We start from the raw sequence: 20,745 nt of genomic DNA, 5'->3' as shown, positions 1-20,745 counted from the left end.
AAGATAATGCTGAAAGTTCTAGCCATTGCAGTAAGGCAAGAGAAGGAAATAAAAGCCATGAAGAACAGAAAGAAAGAAATAAAACTGTCCCAATTTGCAGATGACGTGCTTGCCTATGTAGAAAATCTTAAGGAATTTACCAAAAACAAGCAAACAAAAACTAGAACTGAAACGTTAGTTCAGCAAGGTTGCAGGACACAAGATATAAGATCGACATATAAAAATTTATTGTATTTTTGTATAATAGCAATGGATATGTGAACACTGAAATGAAAAAAACAAAACAATGCCAGTTACAGTCACTCAAAAAGGTGAAATGCTTAGGTGTAAATCTACCAAAACATGTACAGGACTTGTATGCTGAAAACTATAAAATGCAGATGAAAGAAACAAAAAAGATCTAAATAGGTGGAGGGACATACCACGTTTGTCGATTAGAAGACAACATAGTAAAATGTCAATTCTCCCCAAATTAATATACAACTTTAACATAATCCCTATCAAAATTTCAGCCAGATTTTTTGAAGCTATAGCAAGATTATTTTAAAAGTTAAATGAAAAGTCAAAGGAAGTAGAACAGCTAATTTCATATAAGGGACTTGAGCATCCACAGATTTTAGTATCCACAGGAGGTTCTGGAACTAACCCCCTGAGGATACTGAGAAATAACTGTGTAAAGAACTCTCACAAAAGACATGACAGATACTTCACATGAAGAGGATATACAGGTGGCAAATAAGCATATGAAAGATGTTCAATACCATTAGCCAGTGGGGAAGTACAAATAGAAACGACAAGGAGATCCCGCTACACACCTGTCAGATGGGCTAAAATTAAAAATAGTAACAACAAATGCTGGTGAAGATGCAAAGAAACATACATTGCTGGTGAGGATGTAAAATGGCACAGCCACTTTGGGAAACACTTTGGCAATTTCTTAAAAATACTATGCTACCACCCCATGACTCAGCAGTTATGCTACTGGAAATTACCTCAGAGAAATGAAAACGTGTTCATGCAAAAACTTGTACATGATTGTTGACAGTAGCTTATTTATAATAGCATAAAGTGCGAAACATCCTCGATGTCCTTCAGTGGGTTAATGATTGAATGTTAATGGTTGAGCGGTCGTACATCCAAACCGTGGGATACTAGTCAGCAATGAATGTAAGCAGACTATTGATACACATAGCAACATGGATGAATCTCCAATTATGCTGAATAAAAAAACTACTCTGCCATAAGGAAAGATGAAATAGTGCCATTTGCAACAACATGGATGGATCTTGAGATTATAACGCTAAGTGAAATAGACAGAAAAAGTCAAGAACCATATGATCTCACTGCTATGTGGTATATAAAACTGCAAACAACAAAAGAACAAGAAAAACAAATGAAGAAACAAAACTCATAGTCACAGACAATAATTTAGTGGTTACCAGAGGATATGGGGGGAGGGGGTGGTAGATGAGGGTAAAGGGGATCAAACATAAGATGATGGAAGGAGAGCTGACTCTGGGTGGTGAACACACAATGTGATATATAGATGATGTATTACAGAATTGTACACCTGAAATCTGTGTAACTTTGCTAACAATTGTCACCCCAATAAACTTTAATTAAAAAAAGAAAGCTAATTCCCAAAGTGTACATGTTGAGTGATTCCATTTATGTAACATTCTTGAAGTTACAGAATTATAGAAATGGGGAATGGATTAATGGTTGCCAGAGGTTAAGTTGGAAGAGGGGGAATGGGCATAGAAGGGAGATGGACCTGGCTATAAAAGGAGAATATGAGGGACCCCTGTGAGGATGGAGATGTTCTGCATCTTGACTGTATCAATGCCAGTATCCTAGTTGTGATGATGGACTCTCATTTTGAAAGATGTTACCATTGAGGACACTGGGTAAAGGGTACATGGCATCACTCTGTATTATTTCTCAATTATCTCAATAAAAAGTTTAATTAATGCTGTAGAAAAACAAAGTAGAGCACTGTAAGTGGAATTGGGATTTCTAGATTTGCAGGGAGGAAGTATGACTTTAGACCAGTCAGAGTGTGCTCAATTGAGGCAGTGACATTTGAGCAAAGATTTGAGAGGGAGAGCAGTTAACCATGTGCCTATCTAGGAGAAAAACCATTTAGCTAGCCAGAAGGAACAGCCAGTGTGATGAGTAGCTTGATTGTAGAGTTTACAAGTAACTGCTCATGTATCGTCTGCCCCTAGAATCTGAGTTTCCTGAAGACTAAGTCTAAGTCTTACTTGCAATTTATATTTCCAGTGCCTCTGTAGGCACATAGACATAAATTCCTTAGTTCTGTTCATAAACTCAACCTTGTGTTTCATCGTATAGATCCAACTCTCCCACTCTTCTTCCTAGAATTCTATTTATAATATAGAAGTGGGATTACAAGTAACTTTGTTGTTTACGGGCATAGTCTATCACCAGAAACAAATAATCTTCCTCTTTGTCAATCAAGGATACACTAAGAACCCCGAGGAGGTGGCAAACCATGTCTGCTTCCTTTTAGTTTTCCTTTCATTTCATAGAATATGATTCAGATAGGTGCTCAGAAGTCTTTCATTTGTTCTCCCTCCATCCCCTCTGTTCTTCCTTATCCCTTTCTCGTGTTGTGTCAGTTTCATGTAATTTCCATGTTTTGGCTTAATGATTGTGAGGATCCTCTCCTTTTATGTTCATGTGTTGCAGAGTGGAATGCCTCGAAGGCAAGGGAACCTCTTTTGCTTAGCCTGATCGCCTTTTGTAGCTTAACTTCAGTTTGTTAGGCTCTCAGACACCCTACCTTTCACCGAGGAGTGAGGATGGGCTACAAAGAAGTAGAGAGAGTACCCAGTCTTGTCACTCTTGATAATCATAAAAGCTGAGCACTTTATATGAGCACTTTACATATGTATGAAGCATTGCGCTAAGAACATGACATACATTCTCTCTATTAATCCTCAACTACCTTATAAGGAAGATGCTATTATTGTTCTCGTATATACTGATGAGGAAATGGAGAGCCAGAGAGGCTGAATGGCTTGTTCAGAATAACAGAACCAGTAAATGCCAGAGCTGGGACTCGAACCCTTGTATCTATTATCAAAATCTAAAGAAGACATTATCTAGATTATCAGTTGGATTCATGGTTGAAACTACATAACCCATTCTAGCTAGTTTAAGAATAAAGGGAATTTATTAAAGGATCATAGGCGGCTCACTGAATCTCTGGGAATGCCAGAAAGGTCCTAGATTTAGCCCTCTCCTTACAGCTGATCACTTGTATCTAGCACACAAGTCTTTCTCCACAAATTGTCACCTGCTAATTTATATAAGAGGAGCGTAAGGGTAGGTGACGGAACACTATGGAAAATATTCTCTTACTAAGGTTCTCCTGCACCCATGGGAGGAGGTCTGTGACTGCGCCGATTTTAGAGAATTTCCTCACAGGACACTGGCTTCAACTGCTAGAGAACAGACTTTGAAAAGAGAAGGTCTGTGCTGATAAGTGATGTCACAGTTGGGCAAAGGAGCATGTGCTAATGAACCATGCAAAGCCCCAGTCACTAAAGTTGGGGTTTTACAGATGTGTTTTTATGGATCCTTATTTACCATGAACATTTAGATGGTAATTGGAGCACAAATTGTCAGTTCAAATAGTTACTCCAGCCTTCCCCTGACCATCGTAATCTTCTGGTAATCCCTCTTTTGGCCTTCTCCAGCTGTCTGCCCCGTTTTCAGGGAGAGGCCACCTCCCCTTTCGCTGCTGTGAGTGAAGGCTGAGCCTTAATGTGTGGCCACTTATATAGCTTCTCAGCTTTCTACTTAAAAAAGAAGCCAGATCGCTTTATATGGTCACTGGCTTCTCCAATGTCAAGAGCAGCTCCATCCACTCCCAGAGCAGATGTTCCCACTGATGACAATGACATAAATAATAGCAATTTCCAGTTACTGAGTACTCAGTATGTGCCGGGAACTGTGCTAAATGCTCTATCTGCTTTGGCCCATTTAATGCTTACAACAAGCCCTCAAGTAGGTACTATTATTCTAATCAGTTTACAAACAAGGTTTACTGAGGATCAGAGAGGGAAAATAACTGACCTGAGGTCACCCGGTTCGAGCACCTAACGGAGCCAGGATTTAGACCCAAGTGTGTAGGCGTACAGAGCCTGTACACTTAACTACCATGCCAGACGGCCTCCCTGGACCAGAATTCTTGTGTGTTGACTTTGAGGCAGTGTCATCCAAATATTCTCCTGGCAGCTGGATGAAGCTGCTTGCGGCAGGAAAGGCAGATTCTCCTGAGAAGGGGATGAACGTTGCACTCCAGAGAAGACTGTTGTAGGCCTGAACTGCCTGTGCCCCTGGGGCTCAGCGAGGAGACGATGATTATTTAAGTTGAGAATTCACTTGGTTCAAAACAAAATTCTTATGGATAGCATTTTCACTATTTTTAGTTCAATCTGGTTTTTATGGGAAGTTTAATCTAATTTAATTCAATTATATGAAATGTTAGTAAAAGATGTTCTGGAAGTTAGAATGGAACATACTCCCCAAGGGAGGTGGGTAAGTCATTAGGAATAAAATGCCTGACTGGGAGGGCTGTTAAACATGGGGTCATTGTGTAGTCTCTGGAAAATCCCGAGGACCAGCCACATTTCTGTCTGCCAGAGGTGGCTCAGGTGTGACACTCTGCAGAGGGCCTCACGTTTCCTTGTGAATCTTATTCCTAATAAGCTTCAACTACTGTGTCGGCTTAGGTCCTCTGAGAAGCAGACACCGAGAGAGGAAGTAGACATGTATGAGTTCTACGTGGAGAAACACGCATGAAGGGTAAAGGGAAAAGGATAAAGCTTCAGTGATGCAGGTGTGACACTCGTGAAAGGAGCAGCAGGAAAGAAAACTGGGCAGCAAGTGCTTCAGACCACAAAGCAGTTCTGAGCAAGTCTTGGCCGGGCTGATGGGAGTCTTTAGGCAAATGTTCCCCATTAGAGAAATTTGTGCTGGGGGGATGGCCTCATTTCACCGCACCTTCTGTGCTTAGTCATTGTCTGGGAGCAGCAGGGAGGTCAGAGGGTGGAGGGTGGGGTGGGGGGCGTGGCCTCAGAGTGAACACTGCAGTGGATGTAAAGGTACACCAGCTGGAGGCTGTCAGACAGCTGTGCTTCTAGCAGCAGATTCTCTTGAAGAGACAGCTGAGTGGCCCATCTCCATGTCTGTCACAATACATACTTCATTGCCAAACTGGGTACGTCCTTAAAATTTACTGCTAGTGTCAAGGGAACCAGGAAGCCGACTTTGCATTTCAGCGGTATTTTCTCTGAAAAGTAAATCCTTTGGCATCCAAGTACATTGTCTAATAAAATTCCTTCATCCCTTTCTTTCTAGACACCATATCCAACTATCTGCTCTTTCATTTTATTTTTTTGAATCTACTAAAACTTTGCCATTTTGGTGTCTAAACTTTTCTAAGTGCTTCAAATTTATGTCCTGATGTGAGTGGAAAGAACACTCTTGTACTTTTCACTTTTCCATAAATGTTAATTATTCTAATATTATAATTTTGTCTCAAATATATTTAAAATTCATTCCTTTTCTCCATTTCCTGTGCTATTACATTAGCTCAGTTCCCTCGTCCTCACTTTCTTGGATTATTTTAGTAGCTTTTCATCTCTTCTCTCTTCCTCTGTTTTGTCACCGTTTGGTTCACCTTCTGTACAGGTACAAAACACAAATGTGACCTTTCTAGAAAACCTCCATGGCTTATTAGCATTTAGAGGGAAAAAAATCCAAGCTCCCTAGCATGACAAGTGAGACAGTTCATAACTTATCCCTGCTCACCTTGCTAACCTTATCTCCTTCGATGCTCCCCGATGTGCTTTCTGTCCCAGCGCTATGGAACCAATTATAGTTCTTCACACTGCCTGCCTGTGTATATATGCTTTTCCTTGTCTTGACTGTGCTCTTTGGTGTCCACTTGACACACTGCTACCAAAACCCTGGCCAGGTATCACGTTCTCTTTGAAGCTTTTCCTGATTCCTGTTCAGAATTGACCACTTCATCTTTTGTATTCCTGCAGAATCTCCTATCAGTCTGGTTGTAAGCTCCATGTTTTGTATTATAATTATTGGTACCTTTTCCTTAACGGGTCAGGTTGTGTCTTATTTTTCTTTACAATCCTTGCCCCGGCACAGTGTGTGGCCCGGGAGAGGCGCTCAGCAAATATTGGTGAACTGAATCACAATGGAGTTAATAGTTTTTGTATTGCCCACAGTGCCTACCACAGAGTCTCCTTGAACAAATATTTGTGCAATGGGATGTAAATGAATGGAATGAAAATGTGTTTAAGGAACCATACAAAACCTCAACTTGAGTATCCATTAACTGGACTTGCTGTTGATGTTTACATCCGATCAGTTTTCATTACTTGAGGGTCGTTGCCTTACTTGCCTTACTGTGGTGCAGCGCCATTTATATGTGTATCACCTATGTTTATATAAATGGGACGATGCAATAGCCAAGAATTGAGGGTCTGAGTTACTTGGTAAGCATGGCCCTGGCATATCATTTTCATTTTCATGTAACCTGTTCCTGAACAATTATATTGGGTTGTATCTTCAGAAAAATGCCATGAGTGGCATGTGATGGCGCTCCATGAAAAGTCGCTGTGGGCACTGCCATCAGAAAGACTGACAAAAAAGGAAATGAAACTTCCTTGTTAGATGCCTACCAGAATCCCTCCTTTACTAGTGTTGCTGCATATTTATTTGTTCCTTCCTTCATTCATTTCTTTTATGCATTCACTCATTCATTTATCTTTCGTCTTACAGTGATAAGTAAAAAGAATCCACGAGGGGAAAAAAGAAGTAGACGCTAGTTATTGAGTGCTCATTCAGGCATCAAACTAGGTGACTTACTCCTCAGAACAGCTCTATGAGGTAGTAGAAAATATTATTTTCATTTTAAAGATGAAGAATTGGATGTTCAGAGAAGTTAAGTGGTGGAGCTAGGACTTGAAGGCAGGAGTTAGTGCTTTGAAATAAGCCCTGTTTCAGAATTGATTTCAGAATCATTCCCATCTACTCATCTGAAGATTGCTTACGTAATTTATATTGCTGTTTTTCTCTACTCAAACCAGGAATCTGATACCAACTCTTAAATTAGATGGCATACAGAATTAAATTCTGAATCACCATCATATTTATTGAACATTTCATATATATATATATATATCATTAGAATGTTTGTAGTTTAATTTTTATTTTGCCTATAAGAATTGTTTCTATTAAAAATGCTAATGGTTCTTCCTCAAATTCCCCCAGTTCTCAACCAACTAATGGTGAATGAGGGTGGTGGGGAGAGTGTCTGCATTTAAATTGACAATGAGAAATTAGTCTTGGGTGGATCTGTATTTGTGTAACATTTATAAATGGCTTCCTCCCAGTGTGAGGGAGGCCACAAATTCCATATGGAGGCATTTTTGAGCTTGTTGAGTGGATATGAGCAAGGCTCACCCTCCCAAGTTGAAAAAATGTATGACAAGAAGTTATCATTACAATTACATAAGTGGGGGCAGATATGTCCAAGGAGTATTGCAGGGTTTTGATCCCTTTATGAAACTTGTGGTAGATGCATGTGTGGAGATGGCACCCACTGGGCAACAGAACAGTATTGGAATGGTGGTAATCGGAGGAAATAGTATCATGTTAGAAGCCTTGGAATGAGTGTAAGGAATGGCCGTGTTCACCAGAGATCAACTGCTTCCACATGCCCCTCTCCACAGCACCTGTTTTACTGCAACATGAAAATCAGGTCGTGTACATTTACATTTTTATATTGAACTTTGTGTAACATAAACTTTTGTAATAATGGGAAAAAAATGGCTTCCTCCTTTCCTACTTTCCCCACCAAAAAAAGCAAGAATTGAAAAACCTGGCACAATCTGACACAGTTGCCAAGTCCCCATATGAGGCCTAAATTTTGCTTTTAATAAAGACAGACCACAGTGTAGCCCAAGGGGAACTCCAGTCAGACCTGTAGCAGCCTCATTTCCTCCCAGGAGGAGGCATAGCAAGGATAGAGGCTCGAGAGCTACAGCAGTGCCAACGTGGAAAGGGCTGACTGAGGACGGGAGCAGGGACTGAGTGCTGTGTGCAGGCAGGGGCCAGGCCTATGTGTTAAGGCTAATCAGAATAGATGACCTGATTATCTCCCGGAATATAAACACTCCCACAGCTTAATGGTTCTATTTATGTTGAAAGAAATCAAGAAACAAACGTGGTTATGTTATTTGGAATAAATCTGTGCAGATGGTAAGCAGAACCAGAAACTGTTTGAAGTTTCATGACACACTAGGGGCATACATGAATATGATAACTTTTCCTTTTTCAAAGCACTTGATTTTATCAGTGTGTTTACCTATCTGTCACAATAGCGCATAAAACCAAGAAACGCTTGCATAGACTGATATCTGAGAAATGTGTTCCTGGTAGCTGAGAAGCAACGAGTCACATATCAGTTTTCTGTTCTTTGTTAAATGCAGTAATAAACTAGTTCTTCAAAAATCACCTAACTGGGTGTCAAATAGAGTGTGACAATGGGCAGATTTATAGCAAGGGGTAGACATTGTCTGTGTAACAAATTGCTCTCTTGCACCAGTATTTCATGCCCTGTGCAGATAAATCAAAAGCAATTTGTCACATTCTCAAAAATTCACTCCCATTAAGTTGTTAAACAAAGCAAGTAATTGTGTTACAGAGTTTTCTATTCTTTAATCTTCAACCAAAGCACACCATTTAGTTCTCTGACAAACCTGGATGGTTATCACAGCTGGAGCAGAACTGGTTAAATCTCATTCTGCCTTCCAACAGGGAGCTAAAAGTAATTGCAAAATATTTTGTCCCCCTTGGCTCTGCGTGTACATTTAAAATTAAATTGGTTCTGGTTAGCAAGCTAGAACAGGGCAACTAAATTGAATTTTCTAAGGAATGTTGTGAATCCTATGTGGAAAAAAAACCCAAAACACACATACGAAGTATGTATGTTTCCTGTTACCCTTTCTTTTGTACCCTGCTCTGTCCTGTCCACTGAATCTTTCCATGCTTTTCTCCCTGTTGGTAAGGCCAGCCTCAATTGTATCCCATTTGGGGTTTTAGATGCATTTTTTACCTGTGCATATTTCTCTGAATGTTTCAGACACTCCTCGTAACCCTTTCCAAGCACTCTTCCTATCCCCAGGTGCGAATTGCTGTCTTTCTTTCTCTTCTCACTCACATGCTTTTCATGGGATGAGATTATTGTTAGCATTTCATTGAGTTTTCATGGAGAAAAAGCAAACACAGAAAGACCAGAGACTGGGGCATGTGAAGTGTTAGGCTGTTGGTTATGTTTTTAAAGCATGATCACAGACTTTTGGTGATGCTAACTTCCAGAGTAGATGATGACATTCTAGAGAAGATTCTAGAATTGTCTTCTTAGAACTACACCTTTCCCTTCCTATCATTTTTTTTTAATTTTAACTTTTATTTTCTTGCTGTAAAACTAATGCTTGCTTGTTGTAGAAAATATGGAAAATTTAGAGAAATATAAAGAAAAATATAAAAATTGTATCAGTTTATGGATGACTATAGATGTATGTAGGAGAAAAAATAATCTTACCATCCAAGATAAAAACAATGAATGATTTGTCATATTTCCTTCCAAATTTTTTTTAGTGCATAATACTTTCTATATTGTTGAGATTATACTGTATATACACTTTTGGATATTTTATAATCTTGGAAGGTTTCATAATTTTTTTTTCTTGAATTGATCTTTGATGTAGGGTCTGGCCTTGGGGTAAAGTCTACCAGACAGTTCCCTTCCATTATTCTCTGAATGTTTAGCAAGCAGGACATCTGGAATGTGATTAAATTGGCTTCAGTTTGGCAGTAGATGGATCTCCATCTTCTAAGCTTTTTTTCCCTTTGCCCATGAGTGTAGAGGGCAGATATCTCAGTGCTGCCATAGTTCAGATTCCTCAGCTGGCATTAGGGTGATTTTTCGTAGGGTAACATTTGAAAGGGTAACTTTTCTTTTTCTTTTTTTTTTTTGTTGTTGTTAGTTTCAGGTGTACAGAACAATGCAATAGTTATCCTTTTCATCCTCACAAAGTAACAACCCCTCTCCCCCATCTACTGCCCTCCCACCCCCGATATCATGCTTATCTATTACAATTCCATTGACTCCATTCCCACTTTCTACATGTCCTGTGACTATATGTATATATAATTATAGTTGACATGCAATATTATTCAACATCAGTTTCAGAAATACAGTGTGGTGGTCAGGCCTCTACACCGACTATGAAGTGGTCTCCCCAACAAGACATGAGTCCATCTGGCCTCCTAAGAAATATTTACAACATTATTGATTATATTCCTCAGACTGTCTTTTTCTATCCCTGAGGCCATATTGTAGTTACCAATTTGTATTGTCTCCTCCCTTCCCCTTCTCCTTCATCCCCAACCCCTCCCAACTAGCAACCCTCAGTTCTTCCTCTGTGTCTCTGAGACTATCTCCATCCACTTCTCCCATCCATTCAGTTCCTTAGAATCCACGTATAAGTGAGATCATATGATANTTCTTCCTCTGTGTCTCTGAGACTATCTCCATCCACTTCTCCCATCCATTCAGTTCCTTAGAATCCACGTATAAGTGAGATCATATGATATTTGTCAAGGGTAACTTTTCTTATTAAACATTCATTCTCTGTGTAAGAAGATACTGCATCAGACATACATCTGATGGTACAGAAAGTTACTAAGTGCGGCTGCCCTAGATTAAGAAGTGTTTGCTATTTGGCCTTTAGGCAACATATTGGAGCAATCTTAATTTTTATTTTATGGTTTCTTCCAGGAAGATTAATGCCCCAACAGATTCTAAATGGTGTGGGTTTGAGACATTCATAGTAGTTTTTGTTTCATTTTGCCTCTTATTTTTGTTGAAGAAATAACAGTAGATCTCACAATGCTTAAATCCTCCATTTTCACCTATTAAAATTTTATTTCCCTCGCTGATCTTATGAGAAAGGAAAAAAAATTAGCTGTTTACTTTATTCCCCTTAATTGTGGATTTGAGGCTCCACCAGTCATTCAATATGGTACTCTGCTTGCTTTTATTAAGGAATCATCCCCTTCTTTTTAAGTTCTTAAATTCTTCCCTTTCAACAAATCTGTTTAAAAAGTTTTGAAGATCCGTCTCACGTGCCCCCAGTGAGAGCTTTGATTTCATTTTATTTGCTCTGATTCAGGCATTTCCGAGCCATTGTGGGTACTCAGTGGATCATATCCCTGGGCTCTGTCAGTGGCATTTGGGCTGCACATTTGGGAAAATTTTAGACCAGTCTTTCTCACAAATGAAATGTCGTTATGGTGCTATTTTCTGATATTTCGGAAGGAAACAAAAACTGGGAATATGTCAGTCGTCTCTGAGGCCAGTTCTTTTTCCAAGTATTGCTGGGCCTTGCTTTGCCTCTACTGTGCACTCACTGAAGATGCCATGAGAGACTACAGAGATTTACACACAATTTTCTTTTATTTGAAGATAGATGACAGTGATTTCTGTCCTACAGCTCATCTCAGCAGTTCTGCCATTAAAGCAGATACATCATTTAATGGTGATTGACTTCCATTGTGTACAGTACTCAGCTTTAGGGACATCTCTGGTTGTAGGACGTCTAGGGGCCATTCAAGGTTTCAGTATAAGAAGATGGGTTTCTTTTAGCATTATGCAGCTGATGTTGTTGCTTATTAGATCATAGCACTACCTTGTATATGAATTATTTAGTATAATTCTTTAATACATTTGTTTTGAATATCTTTTGAATGGAGAATCTTAACTTTAGCTAACGAAGTAGAGGGAGATATAAGAAAGAAGAGAAACTTAAACTTACACCAAATGGCATTGCTAGAGCATAATGGTCTACCTGGCATGGTGTCTAACTGAGGCATATGTTAGCAATTCGGTGTGTTGGTATTAGCAGTGTTTATTACAGAGAACAAAGTCAGTTGCTAAATACAGGACTTTTCTCTCTTTTTGTATCCTCCTCAAATGCCATATCCAATCAGTCCCCAAATCCTGTTCACAGTAATCTGTTTCCTTATCCTCAGTGCAGCTTGCACTATCAATATATTTGTTGCAAACATTTATTACTTCAAATGTAGTCAGATACTATAATAGACAAGTTATCATATTTAGACACATATCACATTAACAACTCTGCAAAGGTAGGGATTACTGTCTACATTTTACAGAAGAGGAAAATAATCTCTTTGAGGAGATTATGTAATTTCTCAATGTCAAACAATTTATAAGTGACAAAGCCAGTTTTTAAACCCGTATCTATCTGGCTCTAAAACAAATTCATCTATTACCTGTTCTATTTGTGACAGCCTCCTAATTTTTTGGCCCCCACCTCCATCTCATTTCTAGCTCCCTCCTTCCTTTTTTGCAGTACAACTATGTTAATATTAAAATATGCAAACATCAGGGTATCCTCAATTGCCCAAACAATGGTGTCTAAACCTCTCAGCCTGATCCTGGCTGGATCCCTACCTCATCTCTGATTACTCTCCTGCCCATTTCCTGTCTTTCTACCTCCTGGCTCCTTATGCTCCAGCTTTTATGCTTCAGGTTTGTTGGCATTATCTGAGTATTTCCTACTCTTTAACATTTCTGTGGCTATTTCAATGCCTAGAACACACTCCGCCTGCCCCTTCTTAGTCTGTGAATTCCTATCATCTTCCTAGAGCAACCCTAGTGCTGCTCCCTTTGTGAGGCCTTTCCCAGCTCTGCCAGGCAGAGTTAGTCACGATGACCTCTGTGTTTAACTGTTAATGTGTCTGCTCCCCCTCACAAGCCTTCAAACTCCGTAAGAGCAGGAGCCAAGCCTTAGTCTTTGTACTGTCTCTTGCCTCTCCTAGCAAATAGTCTGCCTATGGGCACCAATTAATGTGCTGCCCCTAGAAACTGGTAACCACATTATGTCTTGGTCAAAGAAATACAATCCAAGATGAAAGCAACATTTGTTACGGTCCTCTTTGCCCTCCAAACTACTCCATCTATATCCCATAGACTTGTTTTTCATTGCTCTCTGATACCTTCTCAACTCTTTCCCTCTCCTTTTTCTTGGCTATGATCTTCTTGCTTTTCTTCTGGTTTAATTCTGTCTTCCTTTTTTGATTCTTCATATTAGGCATTTTCTTGTGGAGATAGAAATGTCTTCAGAATAACTGGTGGAACTTCAAATCCACAAATAAGTGAGAGGAATAAACAGCATACACACACACACACACACACACACACACACACACACACACACATTCTTTTTCTCTTGCCCATAAATTCATTGAGGGAAATGAAATTCTTGTAGGTGACAATGGGAGAGATCTAGTTTGATTTCTTCAACAAAAATAAGAGGCAAAACAAAACAAAAAACACGATGAATTTCTTAAACTTACACAGTTTCGTAGTTGGGGCAGGCATTAATCTTCCTGGAGCACGGCCAGGTGAAGTAGAGCAAGCAGAAACTCAATTCCTTTTAGTTAAGCAAGGTCTTAGAGAAAGACTGTGAAAACTCATGCCTTAAAATCTTTAACAAAATTTTCGATCCACAAATGTATTTTGCATTGAATTTGGTCTGGTGGAAAGATTGCTGGATATGATCAGCTGACCTGGGTTCAGGTTCTCTGTTCTGGGTCATTCTAAATGCGAGCCTCGATGCAGTATTCTAACATTGAGTGATTACTGTTCCTCAGGGCCTGTCCTCAGGCCCACACTGAGCATGGTTCCTTCTTTCCTGGATAAGGCAGAAGAAACAGCTGCTGGGTTTTTTTTGTTTTGTTTTGTTTTCTTTTATGTTTTGTTATTACATATAGCATACAAACTGAAAAGTGCATAAAACACATATGTACAGTTTAACAAATAGTTATACATGAAACCTCATGTAACTGTTAAGAAACAGAACATTGACGGCACTCTCTGAAGCCACCCCTACCCCCACCCCATGTGTCCTTTTGCTGATTTTCCAAACATTTGGGAATGGTCTCTTTATCCCTTTCAGTGGTAACTCGGAATCCTCCTTGGGCCTGATGCTGTACTGCAGACAGTGAGGGCATCTGATAGGGGAAAGCTTTATCTAATAAAGCAGCTCCATCTCATTTGGGCACCAGGCTCCTCCTCCTCTCCCCCAGAACTGTCAGCTTCTGTCCTCTATCATTGGGAAGGTGAGCAGACAGTCCCTAAGTGCTCCTCCTGGCAGCTCCATTGCATCAGTGATCTGGCTGATGACTTGCTCGCTCCCAATGTAATTAGAGGTGTTTTTATGTATATGTTTTTCTTCTTGTAAAAGTATTATGGTCTCTTTTTAGAAAACATGCAGTTATTAGCTTATATTTCTCATGACTATTTTCTCCATATCTGAACAACTTTTAATCATGCTTTTTTATTTAATATGATATTACAGCTGTTTGCTCATGTCATTAAAGTTCTTCATTAACATCATCTCAATGGTTGCCTAAGATTCCATCACGTGGCTGTAGTTTATGAATGACATTTAAGTTGTTTTCTTTTTTTTTAATGTTTATAAGTAAGCTTTCAGTAAACATCTTTGTACATACATTTTTGTCTGAATTTCAGTTTATTGGCTTAGTCTAAATTACCCAAGTCGATTTTTTTTTCTTTAGTTAAAAGCACGCATTTCAAAATATAACATTTTATGATTGTGGAAGTATTACATGTTTCTTATTTGCATTTTGGAAAATGCAAGAAAAGAATAAAGATTATAAAAGTTACCTGTATCAGTTACTGAGGTAACAAATAAACCCTGAAATGGGGCGATAGCTTAACACATGAGCAGTTTCCTCCTCTCTCAGAGAAACGTGGCATAGACCTCCCCTGTGTGACTCTTTCAAGCATCAGGGACCCAGGATACTTCTCTTTGTGGCTCCAAAGTCACTTTGGTGTCACAGCTGACTGACAGGAGCAGAGGAAAGCAATACGTGGCATATCACATGCAGACCTAGGCCTGGAGCTGACATGTACTGTTCCCACCCACATTCCATTGCCTGCGCTCAGTTATCTGCAAGGGAGAGGGTGTGGAGGGCAGGGCGTTTCCATTCTCATGCCAGGAGGGAAAGGAAATGGCTTGGAGAGTATACAGCATTATTTTAAGCATATTACCCACAATCCATTCTCCTAGAAGTAACCCCTGTTAGTGTGTACCATAGTCTGCTTGTGTCCCCCGCCCAGACTCATATTTCGAAAACCTAATGCCCAATGTGACAGCATTAGGACGTGGGGCCTTTGGGGGGTGAGTAGGTTATGAGGACAGAGCGCTCATGAATGGGATTAGTGCCCTTACAAAAGAGGCCCTAGAGAGGCCTTACCCTTTTCACCATGTGAGGTCACAAGAAGTCAGCAGCCTGTGTCCTGGAAGAGGGCCTTCAGCAGCACCCAACCAGGCCAACACCTTGACCTTGGACTTTCAGCCTCCAGAACCGTAAGAAATAAATTGATGTTGTTTATAAACCACCCAGTTTATGGTATTTCATTATAGCAGCCTGACTGGGCTAAGAAAGTATGCTGATAATATTTCCTTTGAATCTCTGTATGTAAATATAGTGACTGTTAAATAAAGTAACAATTACTTTGATGTGTCTTGTATCTAGTAGTTATTGCTAACATTTTAGGGATGGTTTATGTTATTAAATATTCTAACTTTGAATACTTTTGAAGCTCTTCATGTATGATGACACATTGTTTTTCAAAAATGTGACACCAGCACTGTGTGAAAGTGACTTGGTGCTTCATTGTTTCATGTCTCAGCCGCTTTGGGCCTTGGTTTCCTAATCTACCTGCCTTCTGTGGTCGTTGTGAATATTTAACAACTTAGTGCAAGTAAAGAGCTTACAATAGTGCCTAGCATAGAGTAAGTGCTCAGCAAATATTATCTATTATTATTATCATATGAAGAGACTTGAAATTCCCCAAGTCAACTATCAGTTTTGTGCTTTTATTTTGTATCTTGGATACGTTTTGCATACCTATGTGTTTGATATTGAGTGTTCTAAACACTTTTTAAGACACCTTTGATTCACAAAACAGGGTAATCTCTATTAAATAAGCTTAGCTACAGCAGTGAAAGATTTTCAATAAATACTGAATGGTTGTTGGGAATGCAGGGAAGAAAAGGAAATTACAGGTTTTTTTGAACACCCTCCATACGTCAGACACTGTTTTGTACCTTTATGCCATATCTCATGTCATTCTCCCAGGAACCCTGTAAAGCAGGTATTATTATCCAGATTGATCAGGTAAGAAAAGTGAGATTCAGGTAATTAATCTGAGATCATAAGTGCTAGTAAGTAGTAGTCTCAGAACCCAGGTCTGTCTCCCATCAAAGTCTCCCTCCAATTCTATGGTACCTCCCGTTTATTCTGTCTTCTCTCTTGCACTTGTGGCATGTTAATGTGAACTAATGTGCAGTTTGTAGGCCAAGGGATGTCAGAGCAATTACAGTCTATTGTCAAGCACCCAAAAAAGAACCTGAAGCATATTTGAAAATCCTTTGAGGTTGAGATTTGCTTCTTTGCTTCTCCACCTTCTTTTTCTCTTTTAGAGGTTTCGATTGAGAACCAGAAAGAGCTCTTACCTTTAGTATACAAACATTGAAACAGTGTACCAGTATTAAAAACAAAGTAGAACATTGTTCCTTCTTACTCTGATTGTATTACCACAGCACCTTAAGACTTCAGCTATGAATGTATCCAACTCCCCCTCAAAATTTTATATAATAATTACTTACCTTGTTGGCCATTTAAAACTCAGTCTGGATTGACACAGAAACTTGGGGAAGTTTAAGCACAGTTATCATTTAAGCTTCTTTTCCACATCCAGTCTTATCAGTTCTCTTCTCAGTTACACTCCTACCACCCTAGTTGGGGGTCTCTATATCCTTACTAATTGGACGGCTGTAATAGCCTCCTAACAGATCTCCTTGCCTCTGATCTTTTTTTCCTTCTGCTTCATCTAAGTCAGTCTGTGGACCAAATTTGGTCTGTTTCTGCCCTGTCCTGAGAGCTAAGAACAGCTTTTACATTTTTAAAGGATAGGGGGAAAAAAAGATGTGACAGATCCTGACAGCCAAAATTATTTACTGTTTTACAGAAAAAAGTTTGCTGACACTTGATCTAGATTATTTCTGACAGGTCAATCTATGGAAAAATCTCTCACAGAGAACATGAAGTGTATGACATAATGAGATGAACACTAGCCCTGGACTATGGAGTCTGGGCTTCCGGTCTCAGGCCAACGTTCCTATCTGTTTCCTCGTTTAGAAAGGAAAGCGAAATAATATGCTTTTTAAGTTCTTCTTGTTTTAACATTGTAACGTTTGGTTGTTTGTTTTTAAAATTTTTAAAATTATATGAGTAATTCATGTGTATGAGAGATGTTTAACTCTATATACGGTGTGGGGGTTAGGGATGCCGACCCCCTTGGAGTCGAAAATCCATGTATAACTTTCGACTCCCCCCAAACTTAACTACTGATAGCCTACTGTTGACATACACAGTTGATTAACATGTATTTTCTATGTTATACATATTATATACTGTGTTGTATTTTTACAATAAAGTAAGCTAGAAAAAAGAAAATGTCACTAAGAAAATTGTAAGAGGAAATACATTTACAGTATTTGTTGAAAAATCCTCATATAAGTGGATCATGCAGTTCAAACTCACGTTCAAGGGTCAACTGTAGACTATATCAGGGTGCCAAAAAAAGAAATATATACACATTTTAAGAGATGTTATCTTAAAATGTGTATACATTTTTTGGCATCCTCTATATATGTGTGTGTGTGTGTGTGTGTGTGTGTGTGTGTGTATCTTTAAAAATGTCTAGATGAAACTTTTCAAGCCTTTTACACACACAAATATACATACACATACATACATAAATACACATCTGCAGTTTTTCCTGACTTAGCAATGTATTGTGGATATCCTAACTTGTCAGTGTATGGGATATTTTGATTTAAAAAAGGCAATACAGTGGTCCATTAACCCTGCAGGTGTGTGCCATGGCAAATGGAAAATTTGCACTTGGGCCTTGAAATGAAAAACTTTGTAAAGCTCTGATATGGGCGATTCCCCAGCCTTCATAAAATGATGGTGTTAAGTTATTCCATATGGATGAGAGTTATTCTTTCTTTTTCAAAGACTTATCTTCTTCAAACATGCTACGCTTATTCTTGATCTTGTTCATATTTCTCCGTTTTGCTTGAATGACTTGTAGTATTACTTCACATTTATCCTGATTCTACCAGCCCTCCAATATTCATCTTTATCTCAAGATACCTTTATTTCTGGGAAGTTTCACATCTCATTGCTTAAGCCTAATTTACTCTTTTTTTTAGAACCATCTCATTTGATCTTCTCTGTTCTCCAGAAGTACAAGACTTGAACAGTTAAAGGGACTGCAGATAAGGACATTATTTCTGCCCCCAATTTTCCAAAAATCACTCACGTACACCAGCTTCCTGTAAGTGAATAATATAGTTTAGTTTTTTAAAAAGACATATAGCATTCTAGAAGATTTTATTCTATTCAACAAAAATTATAGAATCCTAGATTTTATTGATAAGAGGAACCCAGGCGGTCATTTGTTTTTCTGAATGTCTTTAGACAAAAAAGGCATCATTATCTCTATTTGACACAGACAATAACAGAGGCTGCAGAAGATTCTATGGTTTGTCCAAATCTATGTAACCTATTCATCCTTCCCTCTGGATTAAGGGAAATTAAGCAGGTCTTTTCCTCTTCCCAGATTCAAACACAGTATTCAATATGTGAACTCACAGAGGCAGTAATCTAAAGCATGAGCTTCGGAGTCAGGAAGACGTGGCTCCGAGTCCTTCCTTCGTCATTTCCCAGCTGTGTATCTCTAGACAAGTTACTTTATCTTTGAAAGCCTTAATTCCTTTGTCTGGAAAATGGGCATCATAGTACTTCCTCATAATATTGTTGTGAGGATCAAATACCTAAATATACTATATGACATGCTTAGCATAGCTCCTAACATAGAGTAAATTGAAATCATTGTTATAAATATTAAATGAATAAATTACCTTCACTATTAAGTTGTTATAATACTCTAGCACTTTTAATTATTGGCAAACGTCCTTATGTTTAACCTATATCCTTTACACTAAAATTTTACTTCCTGTTCTTATACTATTGGTTTTCTCCCTTTCACTTGTCTTGGAAATAATTCCAATGCTTTCACTTTTCCTCTAATGTTCCTTTGGCATGTCTGAATCCTCTGGGTTCTCCTAGCTCATTCAGTTGTCATGTACTGAATTGAACTGCATAACTGAGCTAGGGCCTGATCAACCGCTCAGGGTCCTGGGCTCCCCAGAGACCTATGGTGTTCCTGATAGCAGAGTTTCATCACAGTGAAACTGTGTGGTAGTGGTTTAGGAACTCCTTGACTTGCTGGCTAGATTTCCCAGAAAGCAGATTCTGAGATAAAGATGAGCCTAGAGGGCGTTTTTTAGGGCGTGCTCTCAGGATCAATTCGTTTGGGGGAAGGGAAAGAGTCAGAGCTGGGCAGAGGCAAAAGTTGACCTGCGAAACGTTCCAAAGAAGGGCTCAGGAAATTCAACCAAAGCTCTGGAGCCGAGATGGCCTTTCAGAGTTAGATGAGAGGGTCAGACTTTCAGCCCCCGACATTAACCAATCATTGGATGCAGGCTGCATGACCTTGGAAGAAGCAGCTTGTTTCAGCCAAGTGCAGTTCCTGGGGAGGGCTGTCCACAGAGGGCCGTCAGGTGGCCATACTTCCAGCAGTTGGAGAAGGCTTTCAGTCCTGAAGAGGTATCTGGTAGGTGCGCTCTAGCATTAGTCCGCTGTCGCTTCTTTGCCGCTGTTTGCCCTAACCCTGAAGGGCATTGTCTTCCGTGGTCACTCTTGAATATCATTTTTTAAATTTCCAGTTCTGTTTTCAGTTTGTGTCATATTGGTCTTGCCTCAGAACTTAAAACAGGGCCTCGGAACCCACCAAAGGACTTTTCAACCCAAGGCCAATAAATTTCAACCTGCTCCTTTTCGCTTTATTGAATACTACTATGTTGGTGCTATTTATAGCTACTCATTGAAAAGCTCTTTATAAGCAGTTGTTTTAAATGCTGATCTGGGACGGAGGGCCGCCAAAATGCAACGGTTAATAATTGCTGCTTCAATACTGATAGACAGGCTGGATAGGCAGCATTAGGGCCTGGACATTTAAGTGTATCTTGTAAAATGCTTCCATTTTCCTAAGTTTAGTTTAGTCTCTCTCCCCTCCCCCACCCCCATCTATCGGTTGCTGGGTTTCAATTAGAAGTGCTTGTTAGTAACCGTGATAGGTTGATAGGTATTATGTAGGACTATTTAGCACATGTGTATGATTGATGCTATTTATGGCCTCTCTTGTACTCCTGTGTCTTACTATGCCCAGATAATTGAGAACTGGCAATAATGTATTAAATGTTAAAGATTTTTTGAAAATGTCTTAACATTTGTTTGTCATTAAGATTGAAATATTAAATGCCAAGTGGTACTATTAACTCTGCTATATTATACTGCGTATTATTTGAGATTATAATTTAAATTGTCTGCTTATCTTTAATATCGACAATCTGTCTGTAGAACCACCTTTTA

The 20,745-nt window shown here is 39.2% G+C and overlaps 1 protein-coding gene and 1 pseudogene across 2 annotated transcripts in view; both read left to right on the top strand.

Moving 5' to 3' along the window:
• HPSE2 (heparanase 2 (inactive)) overlaps window positions 1–20,745 on the top strand; it is a 575,409-nt gene that overhangs the window by 176,725 nt on the left and 377,939 nt on the right. The gene's annotated exons all lie outside the window — the stretch shown is intronic.
• On the top strand, window positions 7,504–7,728 carry LOC109379682 (small nuclear ribonucleoprotein G pseudogene; annotated as a pseudogene).

Source organism: Hipposideros armiger, unplaced genomic scaffold (genome assembly GCF_001890085.2).
Source record: "Hipposideros armiger isolate ML-2016 unplaced genomic scaffold, ASM189008v1 scaffold_28, whole genome shotgun sequence".
Lineage (NCBI taxonomy): Eukaryota > Metazoa > Chordata > Mammalia > Chiroptera > Hipposideridae > Hipposideros > Hipposideros armiger.
The sequence above is the reverse complement of the archived record's forward strand: the minus strand, read 5'-3'. Positions and strand labels throughout refer to the sequence as shown.